This window comes from Cibotium barometz, chromosome 25 (genome assembly GCF_041138505.1).
Source record: "Cibotium barometz isolate CiBa-2024 chromosome 25, ASM4113850v1, whole genome shotgun sequence".
Lineage (NCBI taxonomy): Eukaryota > Viridiplantae > Streptophyta > Polypodiopsida > Cyatheales > Cibotiaceae > Cibotium > Cibotium barometz.
Genome location: NC_141070.1, coordinates 2250893 through 2265081, shown reverse-complemented (window position 1 = coordinate 2265081; position 14189 = coordinate 2250893).

Below are 14189 nucleotides of genomic sequence, written 5' to 3'. Positions count from 1 at the left end.
TTCTCTGCTTCCTCCATTTCGTCAAGTAGCCAATCCACATGAATATCCTTTGGAAGTGCTCTTAGATACTGAGGGTATGGCACACGAGATCCGTGGTGTGTACGAAAGAGGGCCCTTTCTTCTTGTCTTCTTGCCTTTGCATCCTCATATCTTGTCACCCATCTTTTCATCACATCACTATTAAGCACGCAATAGAGGTTGATATTATTAAGCAACTCCGTGTCTATTACTTTGTTGCGTCCTTTCCCTTGAGGCACAATAGAGAGGTCATCCTTAGGTCTTCATCATCTCTCCATAGTCGTGGGAGAGAGCTATCCACATCAACAAGAAACTCAGAAATATATACAAGTGACTCTTGTACCAACCAACCCTCGGCCATGCTACCTTCGGGTCTTGCATTTTGTCTCACGAAACCCTTCAAGGTCTTCACATGAAGCGCTCGAGGAAGAACAACCATTGTGCATGTATAGTACCGCATATAGCAATCTCATCCACCAAATGCACTAAGAGATGTAGTTGACTTGTGAGAATAGAACGTGGAAATGTCTCCTCCACTAAACAAACCACCTCCACTGACATAACTCGAGCATTCTCAAGCATGGTGGGATCTATTTCCTTTGAGCTCACATACTTAGAAATGAAAAAGTACACCATATTAGCAATATGAACACCATGCATGGAGCATTGATACGCATCACATTTTGTATCATGTAAAGTACCTCACAAGCTTGCCCATCTTGTAAATACAATCTTTTACGTCCTTCGATGCACTACGAGAAATGCTAGTAGGTAGTATGAACTAAACACAGGAGGAATGGTTGATTAGTTGCTTCTAATTCACTCACAAATTTGAAAGGTAAAAGATATTATGCACATAAAATACTTACTTGGAGCACCAATCATGAGATTTCAAGCCATATATTTGCTCTACACCTCTTTTCTTGCTCTTTGTAAAGGCCCCCTTCAAACACCTCATGCATCTAGTGGGAGTACGAATTGTAGTAATAGCACGCTTCACTGCCACCATCTCTAGCTTTGATAACCTCCACGGTGCACGAGGTAAAAAAACACACCCATTTGGTCTCTCTTGTGGCCAAGCTTCACGCATCCTCTCTGTGGTACGTAGATCCTCCCTTATGCCTACGGAATCTCGTGTCCCATTCAAATGTTCCCAAATGGTAGATGCCACATTCTTGAAGATATGCATGGGATCAAGCAGGTTATTGATCTTGAGGTGGGACCAATATGGTAAACGATAAAAGATGGAGTATCTAAACAAAAGCTGGTGTTAGTGGGCAATCTTTATTTCCGGCCTATATAGCACACAATAGTTACAAACCCTTACCCCGGCTCATGCCAAGTGGTGGAGGAGTCGTGGAACCGTCCCAAATTCTCACCCAATCTCCTGCAATGAGTGATTGTGGGAGGACTTCATTCCAAGGGGCAACATATCTAGGATGATTAGGTGGGAGAAATCGATGGTGATTCTCATAGATGACCTTATTCAATGCGTCTGCCCATGAGGCAACAAGCGAAGGACCACAAATAGGACATGCATGGTAACCCGATGTAGTGAGACCTGAACAATAGATGCAATTAAGAGTTGAAGGAGGGTTTAGGGTGCCACATCCTTTGCCTACTCATAATTAGAAATGCAATGCTTACCTGAACACTCGCCATAGCCTGGGAAGTCATGCATCGTCCACATCAAGATTGCTTTGCAGTTGAAGTCTCGTGACGAGGGAGGCCTGCTCACATCATGCACCTCGATACCTCTCCAAAGTATCTGTAGCTCATCAATCAAAGGCTCCAAATAAACATCAGTATTTTTGACTTTATGTTTCCCTGGAATTAGAAGGGATAACATAACATGTCCTTTCTTAATCGCCATAGAGGGTGGAAGATTATAATTCACCAATATCACTGGCCATACACTGTAAGAGGTGCTTTTGAGACCAAACGGGTTCAAACCATCCATACCCAATCCGTCTCAAGCTCCTAGGTTCTTCCTTGAAGCTTGGCCATGTGTCTTCAATATGCTTCCACGCAAGAGTGTCTTTGGGAGTTCTCCACTTGCCATCGGTTAATCAATGGGAGGAATGCCATGACATGAGCTCTGCAATGGATTTGCACTTGAACATATGTTGGATGCGAGGGATTATGGGAAAATGTCGTAGAACCTTACGAGGCACGTCCAAATTTTTGAGATCTGCTCTATATCTTGCCTCTCCACAAGTAGGACACTCTCTTGCATCCTTATGTAGTCCAAATTTTTGAGATCTGCTCTATATCTTGCCTCTCCACAAGTAGGACACTCTCTTGCATCCTTATGTAGTCCACGAAACAAAACGCAATTGTTGATGCATGCATGGATGCACTTGTAATCTAATCCTCCAAGAGAGGTTACATGTTGCCTTGCCATATCTCTTGAGGTCGGTAATTTATTCTCCCTTGGAAGCATTTTACACAATAGCCTGCACGTGAAGACCATAAATGAGGAAAAGCATTCGAGTAATTGACCCACTAGCATAATTCACCATGTTTGTAAAATAGACTTTAAAGCTTACTTGAGTAATGCATTCAAACTTGCATTGCTCCATCCATAGATGGTTTGCAAGTTTAGTAACTCAAGGGAGGCACGTAGAACAGAGAATGTGCACCCCTCAAATAGTGGAGTCGATGCTACAGTAAAAAGATCGTCCTGCTTCATGCTATCATCCCTCCCTTCGGATTGATGGACATATAAATCCCGCACCATATCATCAAACACCTCCTCCTCCACGGCTTCATGAGGTAATGGCGGAGGGCCACTATCACCATCACTCCATGCATCCGTAACGGTCTCTCCTGAAGATCCCACCTCATATCGCCGATGCTTTGCCTCCTCACGAGACGAGCATAGGGCAACATATGCGGATGTGGCACTGCATCCTGTATCAAATTAAAACGGGATCATAACTCAAACATATGAACACCCATAGGTATCTCAATCAACCTTAACTCTTTAACACTTACCATGTTTACCGTCGCATCCCATTCTCCATACTTTGAGATGTGATTTAGTGTAATCTTGCGTGCACGATACATGTTTCCTCGACATCGATCACACATACATTTGATTTTTTGCTCCAACCACATTTCGCAATAGTGGATACGGAGGGATTCATCCTCACTGGAGCTACTTGTTGAAGATGAAGACATCCTATAAATAAACAACCCAAAAAAATTACGCTTGTATCAAATATTTAATCTAAAAACTCTGTGGCGCGTCTACTGCGTCTATTCTGTGTGGTGCACGTCTATAGGCGCGTCTAAACCGTGTTGTAAACATGCAATTAAATGCGCATTTACATGCGTATATACACGTGCACTACACAGAATAGACGCGATTTTAGATGCGATATTAGACGCGCCTATAGACGCGATTTTCAAACCTACTTTTAGCGCGCTTGCTTTTCTTCACATACCTTTAATACGGGCTTGCTTTTAGCGCGCTTGCTTTTCTTCACATACTTTTAATACGGGCTTGCTTTGCTATTAACAGATACATAGCCTAGCATCCACACTTATCTTCAAGCACCCACACTTATCTCCAGGCTTACACAATCATCTCCAAGCACACAAGAGAAGAGGGTGAGCAAGGAAGAGAAGAAAGAGAAGCAAAGGGTGAACAAGGAAGAGAAGAAAGAGAAGCAGCTTTGAAGAAGGACAAGAAGCTTCATACCTCTATCCAAGGTAAGTATCTTTAGGGTTGATCTTCTTTGAAAGTTGTTCTCTTTGGATTCATCCTTTGCTCTCTTTGAAACGAATGTTTTTGGTACAACTGTTGTGCTTTTGTGTCGGGCGCATGTCCTTTTCAAGTTTTTAGAATAGTCCGTCTCTGTCAGAGTGCGTCTATAGACGCATTTGAGAGCGCGTCAAAAAGCGCGTCTACTCTGTGTTGGAAACAAGTAGCCACGTCTATAGACGCGCTGTTATACGCGAAGTAAGATGCTGTTTTCTCCTCTCTTTTTCTGTCTTTTTTTCTCCTCTCTTTTCCTCTCCTTTCTCCTCTCTTTTATCCCCACTTTTTCTCCTCTCTTTTCCTCTCCTTTCATGGAAATAAGTGATTGCGTGAATGAAGAAAGGGATCGCATGAATGATGGAAAGGGATTGCATGATTGAAGAAGGGGATTGTATGAATGATGGAAAGGGAAAGCATGATTGAAAAAATGGATTGCACTCTATATTTTCCTCTCTTTTTCCTTCTCTCTTTTATCCTCTCTTTCCTTCTCTTTTCGTCTCTCTTTTTCTCTCTTATCTCCTCTCTTTTTCTCTCTTTTTTTCTCCTCTCTTCTCCTCTATTCTCTTCTCTTTTCCTCTATTTTATCCCCTCTTTTTCTCCTCTCTTTTCCTCTCCTTTCTCCTCTCTTTTATCTCCGCTATGCATGCCTTTTCTACTCTCTTTCCTTCTCTATTTTTCTATCTTTTTCTCTTCTTTTCCTCTTCTCAGTTCATCAGTAATCTTCTTTTTTTCTTTTTTCCAGTTCATCATGTGGCCAGGAAGCTCTTCAAGCTCACCTGATCTTCGGAAGACCATCTTTCGGGACTTATATAACCCTTTGGGGCACCCTCCCAGTCCTGGGGAGTTATACGGCTACATGACGGGTACTCTAAACACCCCCCAGGAGTCGGCACTACAGACTCCAAACCACCCCAACCCCACACCTTTTGCGATTACCCCAGCAGAGTCAAAATAGCCCAGCTGGCTACATAGCCGAGCCCCTTCCCCCATGCCGTCAGGAGACCCTTCTGCCTCGCAGAGCTGTCGGCGTACTCCCGTGCAGTCGAGACTTGGTTCTCCAGCGTACTAGCTCGACACGACACAGTAGCAGGCATAGCGGTGGGGGATGCATGGCACAGTGCTTTGGGAGGGGTGGTGGTGGGGACGAGAATGATTCAGATGGTTTAGACGTGCCTCCGGGTGATGGTACGATCTACTATGACATCACTCAGACAGGAGGCATCTTGATGGATGCACGGGGGAAGGACATCATGGCCTTCATGCGCTCTGTAATTGCTAACAATTACAGAGATTGCTTTATTCACTACAAAGATCAACCAAAGAGGTCGGCTGATGAGACCCTCGCTGTTGTTTGCTCTAGGTATCCTAACCCCCCCAATGTTCAGTTCACAGATAAATGGGCCAAGTCAAAGATTGTTTCGATACTTAGCAAAAGATCTTCGCTTAAGAGGCATGCACTAGCGGAGCTTGCCAGGCTCCAGGGAGGTCAACCCCCAAGGGGCCCACCCCACACCGCTCACAAGCGTGAGTGGAAGAAAGCAATGAAGTCAGCGAAGGAGGAACCCAGTCTAAAGCACGTGGAGGCCCGAAGGAGGAACCCAGTCTAAAGCACATGGAGGCACGAAGGATCCAAATGGAGCAATATGGAAGCGTGCATTTTGGAGCAGGGGGTGTTGAATCATGGGAGGCCCAGTTTGTAAAAAGTATCGATCTCAAATTATATTGTTTATGTAGTTTATTAGGAGGTTGTTTCTTTGTACTAACCCCTCCGCAAATTGTGTCATCTTTGCAGCTTGATATCGTGGGGAAGATACCCTACTCCTGTCGAGACAGCCTACCACCGCCACCATCACAGAGGAGATACATGGAGACACTTCTATAATGACGGCTTGATTACTGAGGAGCAGTATATCCGGGCTACTGGAGAGTCCCCTGAGGTATTTGAAAGTAATTAAATAATGTCAATATTATAAATAAAGATTTGATTTTTCATACATTGATATATGTTGTCCCTTGTTTATAGGACCCTGCACAAGAAGATGAGGAAGAAGACGAGGAAGAAGGAGGCGGAGAAGGGAACGCAGAAGGGAGTGAGGACGTGGAGAACTTAGATTAGTCGTAGAAGTAGTGCTAGTAACTCTTTTTTGTACTTAGCCACTGGCTTGGCTTCGTGCCTCTTGTATATACACTCCTCTTATTTTTGGTACTTGAAGCCACAGGATGTGGCTTAGCTTCATGCTATATGTACATACAAGCACTTTTTGAGATATCAATTAATGCCTTGTAACTAAACGTTTTGGAGTTGTAATGTTTTATTTGGAATTGTAATTAATGTCGGCTATAGACGTGCTTTTGCAAGCTTGCTAATTAAAATGCGGTTGGCTGTAAGAATTGAATTACACAATGTGAAAATGGGATTCTTGTAACTACATAGCATACACAACATACACAGCAATTTGTTCAAGCACACAAAATTTAAAAAATATTCTGTAGCGCATCTATAAACGTGTCTATATACGCGTCTGTCTGTTCAAGAAGCGTCTATTTGTGTGTCTACAAACACCTCTATAATTGCGTCTATGCATGCGTCTGTCTATTTTTAAAAATTTTTCCCCGAGCGTCTATTTGCGTGTCTATAGGCGCATCTATTTGCTATCTTTTAAACGCGCCTTTAGATGCGAGTCTGTATACGCGCTAATAGACATGCAAATAGACGCGCCCGTAAGTTTTTTTTAGTTGAGTAAACGCGTCTATGTGCGCGTCTGTAGGTGCTTTGTCTTGTTGTGATGACCTCATTCCATAATATAGTCAAAATGCTTCCCGAAGCATTCTTGACATAAAACAATCTTTAAAAAATAGGTTTCACATACAAATACAATTTCCAAAAAAAATCCTATCTTTACACATCATTCCTCATCATTTCACATCATCCTACATCATTCCCTCATTCATTCACATTATCCACATCATTTCCACATTAATTCACATCATCCCACATCAATCCACATCGATTCACACCAATCCACATCAATCCACATATCAATCCACATCAATCCTCATCAATTACATTACTTCATATCATTCCACACATGAATCCACATCACTCCACATCATTCCACACATCAATCCACATCGGGCCAATGAACCACATCAATCCACACATCAGTCCACATCAATCCACACATCCATTCACATCAACCACATCAATCCACATCAATCCAAACATTCCACATCCTTCCACACATCAATCCACACATCACCCACATCATTCCACACATTATTCCACACATCACTACACACATCAATCCACATCATTTCTACACCTCAATCCAATTCCCACAAACAAGATGGTCTCTTTTCGCTTCGAGAGAATCTGGTTTAATTATCAACTTTCCTTGATCTAATTATCAGAATTTTTGTTCCACAATCAACCAGGTTAAGAGTACAGTTACTCTACTTTTCACACTGACATAACTTCTAAGTATCGACCATTACTTGGTACAGTTAAAGGTAACTTTTTCTTGACTCAATTTCTATTTCACTTTTGGATCCTCGATCCTTTCAAGAATTCAAGATTCCTTTCCCAGGGAATGCAGAAAATAGGTACCCTTAGGCTAAGGTGTCCACGGTGCACATTTTCAATTAATTTCTAATGCATATTGGAAAACTCTTTTAAACTTCGATTTTAGGAAAATTCATCTTAAATATAAAGGATAACTTTATATCCAAAAATATCTCAAAATTATATTATCTCTCTCTAGAATATTATCTCTCTCTAGGTCAAAAACAAGGGAAAACAATGTTTTCTTACATTCTGAAATAGGGGATAATTACAGGGGACTAAGAGGAGAACTTATACATCTTTTTGGGGCTGAGGAGGAATCTTAAATCCTACCTCACTTAAAAAATGTGAAATGTCCTCATCTCCAGGCAGCTGGAGGATAATCTCTTACATCTCTTTCTTCTTCTATTACTTCCAGCGTTACTAATTTGGAAGTAGATGGCTAGTTTGGTAACTTCTCTCTTTGACTTTCTCAATTCTTAGATTGAGGTCTTGCATTACTTTGCATCGAAGCTGAGGATTGGTTAGGGGATCTACCTAACGGGATGGACCTTGATTACTCTGGAAGGGAGGAGCTGGAATCTGGAATCTTGGTCCTTTACCTCCTTGTCTTGAAAACCTTGATCCAAAAGGAGTTGAGCATTCCATGCTACGATGATCGTATCCTTGGCAGTTAAAGCATCTAATTCCTTTGTTCAAGGGTGGAACTTCTGAGGTTGAGTACCAGGGGATTGTGTTTTGAGGAAAACGCCTTGCTTCCATTCTGAAGCTTCCCGTATCTTGGGTTCTTGCTGTCTCTTTGGAGGCAGAAAGTTGAAGTCACTTTTCGAGGTTAGGAATTTTTTGAAATACGAGGGTGTTGGCTTTGGCGGAACCTTGACAACAAAGGCCTTGGCGAAATCCTTCACCATCCGCAGTGCTTCAACCATAGAAATTGGCTTACATTTTTCACCAAGGTATCCAATGGTTCGTTCATTCCCCAAATGAACCTAGCCATCAGCTATACTTCATCTAGCAGTGGCGAGTATTTGAGGAGGAGAGCGAATGCCTAGTGATATTCCTCCATAGTTCGGCTTCCCTAAGTTAGCTCCAGGAACTCGTTCATCTTTGTCTCCAAGAAGCCTGTAGGATAGAATCTCTTTCTGAGGTATGCTTTCAGATCATACCACGTCTGGGTGTTCCAATCCAAGCGGTTTGTCTCGCATTGATTCCTCCATGCTACTCTGGTTGTTTCTACGATCTTCAGCCTGGCAAGAGCCACCTTACTCTTTTCGTTGTAGCTTGGCAAGAGCCACCTTACTCTTTTCAATACCTTTGATTTTGTGTTTAATGAAAGCAGATATTCAAATTTAAAAAGTTAAAGTTCTAAATGTGAAAGATTTTGAATGTGGGTTAAAAATAACAATAAGAAAAAAACCTTAAAATTTTCCTAAATTCCCAAATTTACTAAATGGGACTATCTATAGTAGTAAAATTGTTTTTGCACACCATTATCAATTTAGGCCAAAAAGATTTCTTTGTAGACATAGTTGAAAAATAACATGCCAAAAAATGATCTTACACTCTTTCAATGTGGGATAGTTTCAAAAATCCAAAATCATATGTGTCTAGTTCACGAGTTAAAACTACAATAGGTGAAAATATTTGTCTCATTCTCATTTAATTATTTCCAACACTTCCTTCAAGAAAGAGTGTTCAATAGTAGAAATACCCAATAATAGAGCACTCCAGGGTTACTTTTTGGTCATGTGGGCCCATAAAACTCTATAAAGCTTAACACTTCTCTCTAGGCTTTATTCATTTGAATCAAATTTTCTTTTATAAATATGTTAAAAGTTATCATAGTGAGAATAAATGGCAAGGCTTGTTTTACTTTTAAAGGATTTCATACACAATGATCTCAATATGTTAAAAGTTATCATAATGAGAATAAATGGCTAGGCTTGCTTTACTTTTAAAGGATTTCATACACAATGATCTCAATATGTTAGAGGTTATCATAGTGAGAATAAATGGCTGGGCTTGTTTCACTTTTAAGGATTTCATACACAATGATCTCATCATTAGGCTTGCTTCAATTGTGAAGGATTTCATACACAATGATCTCATCATTGGGCTTGCTTCAATTTTGAAGGATTTCATACACAATGATCTCATCATTGTATAATGGCTAAAATCATGAACATGTGCATCACATGTTAAACAATTTGATGTGGGTCTTTAGTCTACAAAGACATCAAGGTACTTTGTGGTGATGTATTGTTAAGTCATGGTGATGTAAGGAGTGTCTAAGTCTTTAAAAAAGGACTACATGCAAATAATGTTAGAACATTAGACTTCTATGTCTAATGTATTGTCAATTACCAAGAAACATTAAATTAGGTACTTAATTGGTGATTCCTATTGTCCATGTTTTTATGTTCTTATAAGGAGTATGCCAAAGCTTGCTCATATGGATTTCTTATTGTATTTACCAATTATCACCATTTTTTCCCTTTTTCTTTTGGTGTATTTTTCATGGCTCAATTTGGAAGAATCCAAAGGAAATTTATGTTGCCCTGAAATGACGGTGAAGATTTTGTGAATTTTAGTTTTAAAACCGGTTAGTTTGTAGATTTTTCAAAGTCACTTTAATTTGATTGGTTGAGAAAAATGACATTTTCAAACATTGATTGTAATATGTACAGTTTAAACTCATGTGTGTCTAGTTCACAAATCGTGATGAATGTGCAGTGTGAGACTTGTGGGAACTCTTGTCTTGGTCTCAATATGTAGGATGCCAACTACCCCCCGAAGGCCCAACTTCATTACCCAAAACTCTGCAATTTAGTACAAAGTAATGATGATAACTCTTCATGCTCGCATCTGAATGGGTACACGAATGTGCGACTGAGCATGACCCTCTTTCTATGTGGTTTAGTAATCAAGAGCTCAATAATATTTTGGATTAAATCCGCGCTTACCTCCAATGGCATATAGAATATTGAGTAAATGTATCAAGATCTACACATTTTTCATATCTTTGGGAGTCAGTCCTAGGAACCTTTCAACCCCCCATAGGTCAAAATTTACCACTTCAAGTAGTAAAACGTTTTTTTGCACACGCTACCCAACGCTAAGGATCCTGCTTTAAAGAAACTAATCCTCCATGAAGCTCATGATAGCCCTGCTCTGCAGGACACCCAGGTTATGCAAAAACATTAAATGCTGTAAGAAGGAGCTTTCATTGGGCAGGCTTGAAAAATGATGTGCTTCGGTACCTGAAGCAATGTCTCTCATGCCAAAGGATCAAAGCTGAAAGGGTCAGGATGCCTGGAAAACTTCAACCCTTAGATATTCCCCAAATGAAGTGGGAGTGCATTAGTATGGATTTTGTCACAAGTCTCCCCACTGTTCAAGGAGGATATGACTCCATTCTAGTAGTAGTGGACTTACTTACCAAAGTAGCTCACCTTATACTAGCAAAGAAGACCTTCAAAGCTTCTGATGTTGCTCGAATATTCATCAAGGAAGTCCTCAAACTTCATGGTCTCCCAAAAAGGATAGTAAGTGATCGGGATTCTGACTTCACTTCAAAATTCTGGCAGTCTTTATTTCAAGCTCTGGGAACTCAACTTTGCTTTAGCACAGCTTATCATCCAGAGACCGATGGCCAAACTGAGAGAGTATCCCTCATACCTTTGGGAGAATAAGGATCGCCGATTGAGGCGAGAGATTATGAGGCTGCCTAGTTCTGAGGGCCCAGGCTAGTGCGGTAAATAAGCCCACCCTAGTGTGCAGACATCCCTCTGAGGGGCGGGAGGATCGAGCGATGGAGCCTGAGAGGGCGATAGGCCGGCTTGAGTCCTCGCCAGCGGCCGACGATGAGGTGTATGGTCCCGTAGGGTTTTGCCCAGCATGTAGAGGCTGGAAGGCAGAATTCTAGATCATCGACAGAATAAGAATAAGAGAGCCGGTTTGGCTTGTATGGAATTGGTTCATGTATAAACTTTTTATATATTTACATCTTGTCTTTGGTATGATTGTATTGTGTAAGAAGACTATTTTAACGAACCTTGTGAAAAAGGGCCTTAATTATGGAATATGTTTATTTATGTCAAACAGTGTGGTAGGATTAATTGGAAAACAAATTGATGCGTGAGTAGGGTGGAAAGTGGGAGGATGGAATGCCCTGACAGCACCATCCTACGGACGGGTGGACCCGATTAGTCGGGTAGCTTTCCAATAGATTAAGTGAAAGCCCTACATTAGATAGTTAGGTATACCGCTTTCAAGTGCTCATACCACTTGCAAGTGCTTAAAACACTAGCAAAAGCACAAATCATATACAATTTCTAATACCTTTTAATAGGTGCTTAGAACACTTGGAAGAGCACTTGCAAGTGGTTGCATCATTTGCAAGTGCTTAGACCACTTTCAAGTGCTTGGACCACTCACTGGTGCTTAGACCTTAGGGCACTGCACACACCACTGACAGGTGCTCAAACCAACTACACATGCTTGAAAGTTCTGATGGCTCGTTGTTTTTTCATTATGTGCAGGCTTCGGTTCAGAAAATGGAGCATGTGTTATGTGAGCTGAGGAGACAAGCCTCCTTCGTGAAGGAGGCATGCACTTTCTTGAAGAGAGAGGGGAGAGCCCTTCTAGTGCCTACCCCGCCTGCTAAGTTTGTCCTAGGTGCTGACACTGTCCTCATTGGTGGATCTTGTGTGGCCTGTGGCCAGCTATTGTCAAGCAAACATGCGGCTGGCGTTTATTATTTGCCATGTGCCCACAAGTACCACCCCTTTTGCTTTTCCATTGTCTGTGCGACTGAGCCCAAGTGCATTGTTCCGGACTGTTCGTGGGAGATACCACTTGTAGCAAGATGTTGGGCACTTGGGAATGCATATGAGGAGTCCATAGGTAAGGCATGTCTTTCATAGGACAGGATTCATGCTACTTTTGATATGTACAGTAATTGTCTGTTATGTCTCAGGTGAGCCAGAGGCTAGCGAGGGGGTGGACCTAGCCGCTTCCACCTCGTCCATGCATGATGTGGACGCTCCCTTCGACCTAGATGCCTTGATGATGAAATACAAAAACATGGTGGGTGGTTGTAGTCTGTCTGCTGAAAAAACTGATGTGCTTGGTGATGGAGGCATCCTGAGGGAGACACCTGGTTCTGAGATCACACAAGGTAATTTTGGTTGATGTAACATATTATCCTCAGACATGATTATCCATGATCATTGTGATCATATTAACTACCTGTGCTCCTAACTTGATTTCCTATTGCTATCCCAGGTACTGATGTCATTAAGACATTAAGTCATGTTAGTGCTCCAACTGGAGAGCCAAGCCGTGTTGACAAAGGTGTACATACTGAAGAGGAGTTGGACCAAGATATGGAAGAGACCCTCCAATTTGTTGCAGGAGAGCTACGGAAGAAGAAGAAAAGGCAGGTGGAGGATGGGCCTCTTCGGGACCCCAAGAAAAGTACCCCAATTTTCCCCAAAGCCCAAGCATGCAAGAAGCTTTAGCTTCTTGCAACTTTGTAGCTTTTTGCTCATGCAAGCCGCATTATTTTGCGGCAATATAATATATAAGTCCTTTGTCGCAGTGTCTGTGCGTGTCGTCCTAACCATCTTAATTGTTGTGCATGTAGTTAAAATTCAAGTTGCTGGCTCGAAAACCCTACCACCCAACTGATGAGGTAGAGCACATTAAGCACTGTCCTCCATGCTATCAATTTTGACGCTTCAATGACTCTCGAGACCTGGCAGTCGTTGTTGACTTCAACAAGGTTCTTTTGTGCGTGCACGATAAGCGCAAGAGAGAGATTCCCCCAAATGTCTCAACGTTGTACTTTTCCAAAGTCCATGAGGCTGAGAACATCACCTATTACATACGGCAGGATGCAGAGGTGTTCTTACTTGCATTAAGTCACGTTGCAGAGGTATTTGTGTGGAGCTCCCATAGTGGCAGGGAATTGGAGACAGCCACCATGGATAAGTGCCTGCCTCAAGTCAAGAAATGCATGAGTGAATGGCTATGCCATGTTTGCACTTGGCGCTTTGATATTCCTCCTAGGCCAATGTTCTTGAAAAACCTGGATACCTTCTGGCATCTTTTCCCGAAATTCAATAAGACAAATACACTTGTGCTAGATGACTCATTGTATAAAATGTACTCTAATGATCATGCATGCTATGTGATCCTTCCTGAAGTGGAGAAGCAGACTGAGGGACAGTGGAAAAATTTTCTGAAATAGGATGTGGCTAACTTTGTGTTGCAGTGGACAGAGAGTGTTGACAGACTCAGCAAAAACTGCCAGAGAGTGCCCTTTTGATGTCAAGGATGATGCCTTGCAACTCCAACGGTCGAATTGGAGAGTTGTGCAGAACAATGTTGAGGAAATGAAAGAAATTGAAGCCCCTAGCCTGGATCCTAAAGAAAGAAAGTATAAGCATCCAGAGTAAAACAACAAATTAGAAGTGCTTTTGTAGGCATTTTTTCCATTGTACAGAGGGCTGCCTGTAGCCCCTTTACTGCCATGACACCATGCCCTTACTGTGTAGCTTAATGTGCTCTAAAACCGTGCCTTTATTGTGTGGCTAACTTCCAACACTCCTTGACATATATACAAACAAAAATGGTTTTGACCTTGGAACGATTTTGTGTGTCGATCTGCTGTCATTTTCTTTAGTTTATACTGTGGTTGCATTTTGTGGACTCTTAAGAAAGTGATGGTTTGAAAGTGCTTGTCTAGGTACTGAAGTGCTTATCAAGTGGTTTAAAAGTGCTGGTCAAGTGGTTTGAAAGTGCTTGTCAAGTGGTTTGAAAGTGCTTGTCTAGGTATTG